This window comes from Vulpes lagopus, chromosome X, assembly GCF_018345385.1.
Source record: "Vulpes lagopus strain Blue_001 chromosome X, ASM1834538v1, whole genome shotgun sequence".
Lineage (NCBI taxonomy): Eukaryota > Metazoa > Chordata > Mammalia > Carnivora > Canidae > Vulpes > Vulpes lagopus.
The window spans coordinates 44,314,939-44,325,287 of record NC_054848.1 but is presented as its reverse complement, the minus strand read 5'-3'; the positions used below and the strand labels follow the sequence as shown (position 1 = coordinate 44,325,287).

At 38.5% G+C, this 10,349-nt stretch overlaps 1 pseudogene; it reads right to left on the bottom strand.

Moving 5' to 3' along the window:
* The window catches only part of LOC121482508, a 10,533-nt pseudogene extending 784 nt beyond the window's left edge, over positions 1-9,749 (bottom strand).
* Between the last annotated feature and the right edge of the window lie 600 nt (positions 9,750-10,349).

Here is a 10,349-nt window from a genome sequence, read left to right as displayed (position 1 = left end):
GGATTTTCTTCTGAGTCTATTGAACATCACATTGGTTCCTTCAAATTGTACTTAGTGGAATTCTTTTACTGTCCATATATCTTTTCATAAATTTTTTTTATCAAATGTAAATGTATGTATATTCACATCTAACATGTGGGATTTGATGGACCCAGAGCAAACAAGCCAGTCACCTTCGCACTGAGGTACATAAAATAAGGTTGATCATCAGTGCTTTCTGAGGAAAGATTATTGACCTAATGTGAGAAATGTAGGAAATTTTTAACTTTCTTTTTTTTGGAAATTTTCAACTTTTAATGTTTGTGGGTTCTGCTCCTGGGCTCCCAGGGAACCTCTACTTTTACCAAGGTCGGAATGACTTCACCAAATTTCAAAGCCTGGGCTCTATTTCTGCCCCCAGAACACATTGTGCATCTGTTTCATTAGCAAAGAACCTAAAAGAAACATTTCAAACTAAAGAAAGGAGTAAAAACCTCCCTATGTTCCATTCCCGTAGCTCTGAAGCCTAAAAACTTGCATACACTAAAAACATAAGATAAAGTTTATAATTTTCTGGAATGTCCTTCATCATGGTGATTTGTAACACCTGATGTAACAAAAAACATATAACTCTGTATTAAACATTCCTTATCAGGCTCACTGTCTTCTTTATGCAGATTGTGTATCCCAGGCAGCTATCCTCACTTGGACTCAAATAAAACTCTCTTCCTTTTTTTTTTTCTAAGATATTCTAAAGATATTTGTTAATTTTACATCAACAAGGTATATGACTGCCACTGTGCTTAACACTGCACCAAGCCATGTGGCCCCAGTCACTAACATGTGCTGGTCCAAGCCACAACTAGCCGTGGTGGCAGCCTTGTGCCCCCAGCTGTCCCAGCACGTAGCTCTCAGCCACTGCAATGCTTCAGGGAATCTGGCATAGGACTAATGGCCCAATGCAAATGTAGCTAACACCACTGCCCTGCGCCCAAGTTCCCTGGCAGGCATGCTCCCTCAGAGCTGGCCTACCTGGGTCCCACTAACACTACAGAGAGTAAGCCCAGCCAACAACCGGCAGAGAGTCAGTTCATATGACTGCACAAAAAGGAAAAGTGACTCAGACACAGCAAGACATAAGCAACACACTCTCTTGATGTATCAGGTTCTGTTGAACAGGGGACACTGCACTGCAGAACACTGCAGGATCTCCTCTTCATAAAGCCATTACTTTCAAGAGAAGAAGGCATATATGACTTTTAGCTCACAGAAACAGACACAGAGAGGCAAACAATATGAGGAGACAGAGAAATATATCCCAAGTGAAACAATAGGACAAGGCCATGGACAAAGATCCAAGTGAAACAGATATAAGTAATATGTCTGATAGAGAATTTAAAGCAATGTTCATAAGGATACTCTTTGGACTTGAGAAAAGAATGGAAGACATGAGTGAAACCCCTAAGATAGAAAAAGAGAATAATACAGCAGAGATGAAGGGCACAATAAACAAAATGCAAAACACATTTGATGGAATGAAAAACGTGCTGGAAGAAGCAAAGGAACAATTTAGTGACCTAGAAGACGAGGAATGGAAAATAATTAACCTGAACATAAGCGAGAAAACAAGGGAAAGGGGGCAGAAAATTTATTTGAAGAAATAAGAGCTGAAAGCTTCCCTAATCTGGGGAAGGAAACAGATGTCCAGATCTTTGAGGCACAAAGAAACCCCATCAAAATCAACAAAATCAGGTCAACTCCAAGAAATGTTGTAATTGAACTTGCAAAATACAGTAATAAAGAAAAAATACTGAAAGCGGCAAGACAAAGGAACTTAGTAATTTACAAGGGAAAACCCATACGACTAGCAGGAGATTTTTCAAAGGAAAACTGGCAAGCCAGAAGGGGTGGCATAATGTATTCAAAGTGCTGAATGGGAAAAATCTGCAACCAATGATACTCTGTCCAGAAAGGCTATCATTCAGAATAGCAGGAAAGATAGTTTCCCAGACCAAAGGAGTTAGTGACCACTAAACCAGCTCTGCAAGAAATATTAAAGGGGACTCTATTTTTTTTTAAAAGTAATCTCTACACCCAATGCAGGGCTCAAACTCATGACTCTGAGATCAAGACTGACTGAGCCAGCCAGGCACCCCTAAAGGGGACTCTTTGGAAAGGAGAGACCAGAAGTGAAGGTATGAAGGTAGAAAACACAAAGGGAATAAGAATGAATAATCTGTAAAAAACTAAGTGAAGCTACTCAAAAAATAAAAGGATAGGAAATACAGTAACATATACCTAAAACAGGGAGAAGAGAGAAGAAAAGAATGGGTTCAAACTTCAAAAATCATCAACTTAATTGACTGCTACATGCGGAAGAGGTTATATACAAACATAATGGTTACCACAGATCAAAAACTAATAAACAGGCAAGAATAAAGAGAAAGAAATCCAAATACATCATGAAAATCGGCAAAACATGAAAGAGACAAACACAGGAAAGGATCAGAGAAAATCTTTAGAAACCACCACAAAACAACTAATAAAATGACAATAACTACATATCTATCAATAATTACTTTCTAAATGGACTAAATGCTCCAATCAAAGACATAGGGTGGCAGTGGATTAAAAAAAAAAAAACGAGACCCATCTATATGCTCCGTATAAGAGATTCATTTAAGATCTGAAGACACTTGCAGATTGGAAGTGAGGGGATGGAGAAACATCTATTATCAAATCGATGCCAAAAGAAAACCAGAGTAGCAATACTTAAATCAGAAAAAAAAATAGACTCTAAAACAAAGACTGTAATGAGAGACAAAGAAGGATAATATTTAATAATAAAGGGGACAATCACACAGGAAAATATAACTATTTTAAATATTTATGCCCCCAACATGGGAGCACCCAAATACATTAGACAGTTACTAGCAAGCATAAACGAGTAAATTGATAGTATTACAATAATAGTAGGGGACTTTAACACCCCACTTACAAGAATTGACAGATAATCTAAACAGCAAACAAATGAGGAAGCGATGGCTTTGAACGACACACTGGACTAGATGGTTTTTTTTAAGATTTTATTTATTTCTTCATGAGAGACACACAGAGACAGGCAGAGACACATGCAGAGGGAGAAGCAGGCCCCCCACAGGGAGCCCGATGCAGGACTTGATCCCAGAACCCCAGGATCACGACCTGAGCCAAAGGCAGATGCTCAACTGCTGAACCACCCAGGCATCCCTGGACTAGATGGGTTTAACAGATATTCAGAAAATTCCATCCTAAAGCAACAGAATACACATTCTTTTTGAGTGCACATGGGACATTCTCCAGAACAGATCACATATCAGCCCACAAAACCACCCTCAACAAATTCAAGAACATCAAAATCTTACATCTTTTCTGATCATTCTATGAACTACAAATCAACCACAAGAAAAAATCTGGAAAGACCAGAAATACGTGGAAATTAAGTAACATGCTAGTAATCAATGAAATGATCAGGAAATCAAAGAAGAAATAAAAAATACATGGAAAGAAATTCAAAGGAAAACACAACAGTCCAAAACCTTTGGGATGCAGCAAAAGCAGTTCTGAGAGGGAAGTTTTAGCACTATAGGCCTACTTCAAAAAGCAAGAAAAATCTCACATAAACAACCTAACCTTCTACCTAAAGGAGCTAGAAAAATAAGAACAAACGAAACATAAAACCAGAAGAAGGAAGGAAGTAATAAAGATTGGAGCAGAAATAAATGATATAGAAACTAAAAAATAATAGAACAGATCAATGAAACCAGGAGCTGGTTCTTTGAAAAAAATCATAAAATTGATAAAGCTCTAGCTAGACCTATCAAGAAAAAAGAGAATGACTCAAATAAATAAGTGATGAATGAGAGAGGAGAGATCACAACCAACAGCACAAATATATAAACAATCATAAGAAATTTCCAGTGAGGAAACTGAATCAGTAATTAAAAAAAAAACAAAAACAAAAAACAAAACCTCTCAACAAACAAGAGTCCATGGCCAGATGGCTTCACAGGTGAATTCTACCAAACACTTAAAGAAGAGTTAATACCAATTCTTCTCAAAAAATTCCAAGAAAGAGAAAAGGAAGGAAAACTTCCAAATTCATTCTATGAGGCAAGCATTATCCTGATATCAAAACCAAATAAAGACACCACTCACCCTGGTAAACGTAAGTGCAAAAATCCTCAATAAAATTCTAGCAAACCAAATCCAATGATACATTAAAAGAATCATTCACCATGATCAAGTGTGATTTATTCCTGGGTTGCAAGGGTGGTTCAATATTTGCAAATCAATCAACATGATACATCACGTTAATAAAAGAAAGCATAAGAACCATATGATCATTTCAATAAATTCAGAAAAATCATTTGGCAAAGTACATCTATTCATGATAAAAGCCCTCAACAAAGTAGGATTAGAGGGAACATACCTCAACATAATAAAGGCCATATATGAAAAACTCACAGCTAACATCATCCTCAGCGGGGAAAAGAGAGCTTTTCCTCTATGGTCAGGAATAAGACAGGGATATCCACTCTCACCACTATTATCTAACATAGTGCTGGAAGTCCTAGCTTCAGCAATCAGACCAAAAGAAAAAAAAAAAAAAGAAATAACAAACCATCCAAATCAGCAAGGAAGAAGCAAAACTTCCACTATTTGCAGAGGATATAGTATCATGTCCTCTCTCTCTCTCTCTCTCTCTCTCTCTCTCTCTCTCTATATATATATATATATATATATATATATATATATATACACACATATATATATATGATAATGCATATAGTATGTATATATATAGTATGTATGTATGTATATATACATGCACAGTATGTAGTACGTATATATATAGTATGTATATATATACATATATGTATATAAAACCTGAAAGACAACCAAAATCTGCTATAACTGATAAATGATTCAGTAAAGTTGTAAGATACAAAATCAATGCACAGAAATATTTTGCATTTCTATGCACTAAAGAAGCGGCTGAAGGAGAAACTAGGAAAAACATCCCATTTCCATTACACCAAAAATAATACCTAGGAATAAACCTAACCAAAGAGGTAAATGACCTGTACACTGATGAAAGAGATTGACAGAAAGACATTCCATGCTCATGGATTTAACAAATGTTAAAATATCTACACTACCCAAGGCAATGCAATCCCATCAAAATACGAGCACAGGGCAGCCCGGATGGCTCAGCGGTTTAGCACCACCTTCAGCCCAGGGTGTGATCCTGGAGACCTGGGATCGAGTCCCATGTCGGGCTCCCTGCATGGAGCCTGCTTCTCCCTCTGCCTCTCTCTGCCTCTCTCTCTTTCTCTCTCTCTGTCTCTCATGAATAAATAAAATCTTAATAAAATAAAGTGATACACACACCTCTATGTTTATAGCAATATTATTTACAATAGCCAAATTATGGAAGCCGCCCAAGTGTCCATCGATTAATGAACGAATAAAGAAGTGGTTATATAACCACCATAAGTATATACATTTACATTTATATAAAATCAAATATACTCAGCCATACAAATGAATGAAATCTTACCATTTACAAGGATGTGGATGGAGCTACATAGTATTATGCTAAGCAAAATAAGTCAGTCAGAGAAAGACAAATACCATGTAATTTCACTAATATTTGGAATTTAAGAAACAAATGAGCCAAGGGAAAAAAGAGAGAGACAAGCCAAAAAACAGACTATTTTTTTAAAAAAACACTTTATTCATTTATTTGATAGAGAGAGAGAGAGAGAGAGAGAGAGAGAGTGAGCACAAGCAAGCAGAAGCAGGCAGAGCAACAAATAGAGGGAGGGGGGGAAGCAGGCTCCTGCTGGGCAGAGAGCCTGATATGGGGCTGGATCCCAGGACTCTGGGATCATGACCTGAGCCAAGTCACTCAGGGGTCCCAAGAAACCGACTCTTAACTATAGAGAACAAACTGATGGTTACGCAAGGGGAGGTGAGGGGGACATGGGTAAAACAGGTGATGGGGATTAAGGAGTGTACATGTTGCAATGAACACAGGGTGATGTATGGAATTGTTGAATCACTATATTGTACACCTGAAACTAATATAACACTGTGCTAATTACACTGGAATTAAAATAAAAAAGAAAATGCAAATTGAAACCATAAAAATAAATAAAACATAAAATAAAACAAATTAAAAAAGAACTGCTTTTGTCGAATCTTGTATATTTTAGTATGTTCTGTTTCTATTTTCATTTGTCTTAAGATGCTTTCTAATTTCCTTTTTTGATTCTAATTTGACACATTCATTGTTAAACAGTGTGTTGTTTAATTTTCATGTATTTGTGTATTTTCTTAGTTTTCCTCCTGTTACTGATTTCTAATTTCATACTATCATGATCAGAAAAGACACTAGGTATGATTTCAATATTCTTAAATTTCTTGTCTTGCTTTGTGATCCAACATATGATCCATCCTGGAGACTGTTCTATATCATTATTCATTCTAATTCTGAAATTGTACAGGTTTAGACCATTTGAGCCCCCATTCAAGCTGTTTCTTGTGTTCTTTTGATAAGACCCTATCATTTTTTGAGCTCTTCCCTACTTTTTTTTTAAGAAAAGAAAGAGAGCAGCAGGGAAGAAGCAGAGGGAGACAGAGAATCAGAGAATCAGAGAATCCCAAGCAGGCTCCCTGCTCAGTACTGACCCCAATGCAGGTCTTGATTTCACGACCCTGAAATCATGACCTGAGCTGAAATCAAGAGTTGGACACTTAATTGACTGAGTCTCCCAGGCATCCCAGCACTTCCCCACTTTCTATTCCATTAAGATATTCCATACTAATGTTCGACTTTCCTTATTCCATTGGAATCAATGATTTGTCCAAAGAGGCCTGATTCCTTTCATTAGGAAATGGCATTTAGAAATAACTATCTGGGTGCCAGATGTTCTCACTGAAACTGGGATAGGACCATTTTAATTACATTCTGTGCTTCCAGCCTTACTGTGTCCTAAAGCTACAAGTGTTTTAATAAAAATGTACTAGCTCTAGTATAATACTTGGATAACTATTTGAATCTTGGTTTTCCATTTTGCTGGAGTAAAACAGACCCTGAATAACGGAACTAAAATATTTTTAGATGTCTGTTTTATGACTTACTACTGATTTCCACTTGCATTCCAGGAGCAATTGCCCTTTGGAACTGAGAGTTTATTTTGTCTAAAAAACAAGTTTTTAGCTGAGCCAGAAATGTAACCAAGTAAAGAACAAATATATATTTAGATCATAATATGTCTAAAATTAGTCAGTGTAAGTCTGGTTCTTGGACAATGGTATGGGCTCACATTCCCCGAACCTCCTCCATAAATACAACTAAATATCCTGGAAATAACTCAAGACTCTGAAAGAGAAAAAGAAGGTAGACTGAATAGGGACCTCAGGACTTGAAGAATAACACCACAGTGAGTTCCCTGGGGTTTCTTTCTATCACCTACATACCCTAGACTATGTGCCTGAGCAGTCTTCAATCCTGACACTGCCAACAGACGTTGACCAAAAGAACTTCAAAAAACAAACAAAAACAAAAAAAAAGGAAAAGGAAAATAAAAGCCTTCTCTCCCTAGACAAAGATCTGGGAAAGGGAAAACTTAGCAGGGAGATCCATACCCAGTGGCAGCAGCTGTCATCTGCTACAGTAGCTTTACCAGAAGGGCTAAGGAGGGGGAAGAAAACTACAAATCCCCCATGCTCTGCACTAGCCAGAAGCAACAGCAAGATCTGATTTTCCCTAAGCAGTAACAACAGAACCCAGGGAAGGCCAACATACTTTCTGTCCCACAATGGGAGGCGGCAGATGAGCTCTTCCATATGTAATGATAATGCCAGCTGGCTTAGTGTCTCCCAGTCCTCTATGCAACTGCATGAGACAGTCTAAGGCCAATGTTTCCTTATCTTATACTCACTGGCAGTCACCTAGTTCCAGTGGGTCCTGGCCCTTCACCTAGTGGCTGAAGGCATCCACGCTGGGTACATCTGGCTGGCTGTATACCCAGTCACAGATGGTGAACTAGACCTGGGTCTCCTGACTTTCCACCTAGACCCATGGCTCCTGGCCCTCCACACAATGGCAGAGGGCAGCCCATCCTTGACTATGCCAGAAGAAATCAAGTGGGAAGCCCACTGGCACTAAGTAGCTGGAGAACAGGTTAAGGGAAATGTTTTCTGCCTCATGAGTCCAGATTCCCTGCAACTCACTTAACTACAATGAGAGATGAAAGAGGCATCTTCTTTCTCTGCATGCAGTACCAGTAGGAGCTCAAGCAAAGCCAGAAGAATGAAAGAGATCAAAATAGCATTGCAGGGCCACCTAGAGTTTATTTCAGATTATTTCTCCCTCTCCTTCTGCCCCCTCCATCTCTCTCTCTTTCTCTCCCTCTCTCTCCCTCCCTTCCTCCTTCCCTACCTCCCTTTCTAAAATGAATAAAATCTTTAAAAAATAGCATTGCAAAGTCTCATGAAGCTAAACTGTCCTTGAAACAAAAGTAGGCCCAAACCTATACACTACACATAGTGATTGCCTGAGAAAATGAAAGCTATAAATAGGATAAAGAATCTCTTAACCTAATGTTCAAAATATTCAAAGTAAGAAAAAGCAATCAAATGACACCAAATACTAAGATGAATTAGATGTTGGAATAAACTCATAAAGATTTTAAAGCAGCTACAATAAAACTGCTTCAAAACTTAATTATAAATTTGCTTAAAATAAAAGTAAAAGAAACAAAAACCTCAACAAAGAAATACAAGTTAAAGAATCAAATAAAAAGTATATAACTGAAAAAAATAATGTAATAAAAAATTCACTGGATGGGCTCAGTAGTAGAATAGAGATGACAGAAAATAGAATCAGTGAGCTTAGGAGAGATCAATAAAATGTACTCAGTCTAATGAACAGAAAGAACATTACTGAAAAAAAGGGAAATGAACAGAATATTAGAGGGATCCCTGGGTGGCGCAGCGGTTTGGCGCCTGCCTTTGGCCCAGGGCGCGATCCTGGAGACCCGGGATCGAATCCCACATCAGGCTCCCAGTGCATGGAGCCTGCTTCTCCCTCTGCCTGTGTCTCTGCCTCTCTCTCTCTCTCTCTGTGACTATCATAAAAAAAAAAAAAAAAAAATTAAAAAAAAAAAAACCCCAGAATATTAGATAATTGTGGGAGAGTAACAAAAGATCTAATATTCATAACTTTGGAGTCCCAGAAGGAGAGGAAAAAGACTGTGGAACTGACAAAGTATATTAACCAGGTTCTCCAGAGAAACAGAACCAATAGTATAGGGATCCCTGGGTGGCGCAGTGGTTTGGCGCTTGCCTTTGGCCCAGGGCGCGATCCTGGAGACCCGGGATCGAGTCCCACATCGGGCTCCCGGTGCATGGAGCCTGCTTCTCCCTCTGCCTATGTCTCTGCCTCTCTCTCTCTCTCTCTCTCTCTGTGACTATCATAAAAAAAAAAAAAAAAAAAGAACCAATAGTATATATAATCCTGGCTATGGGAGAACCAGAACCACATATTGGACACTGATTCAGAGTATATACAGCCTTCTGGAGAACCTTGTTCTAGCACTACAAAGATTTTGCCACCTACCTAGAACTGTAACTGAGTTCCAAAAGTCCATTACACCATTCGAAGACAGCTGCTTCAGCATGGCAGGAAGTATGGTAAGACCAATAAATTCCAAGAGCATGGGCCCACTTTATTTTCTGTGAAGTGAATAATTATGTTGCTGTGTGGTATGCCATGAGAGTGGATAAAGCAGAGGGTAGTTTTGGGAGAAGCATGGAATGTACCATAACTCAGTATCGAGAGTAAGTATATATTCTAGTAAGGACAAAATGCTGCTCCTCTCATGATGTAAGGAGTCCAATATAATCAACCTGCCACCAGGTAGCTGACTGATCCCCTGGGGAATGTTCCCATATTGGGGGCTCAGTATTGACCTCTGCTGCTGGAAAACTGGGCACTCAGAAGTGGCTCTAGCCAGGTAATGGTGAATAGAAGTCCATGTTGCTAAGCCAAGGCATAACCTCTATCCCTGACACAATGGCCACTTGGTTCATGAATCCAGCGAGCAATGACAGAGATGACAGGGTGGCTGGTGAAAAAAGCTAACTGGTATTCACAAAATATGTCATTCTCTCCATCTGATTATTTTTTTTGTGGTTCTTTGGTTTATTTTCCAGTGCACATTTACCCATAACATGTCATAAATGGGTACAGCCATTTTGGATGGACACAAGCTACTTGCTGCACTGAGTAACTGTTTACATCACTTTTAATGCCGTAG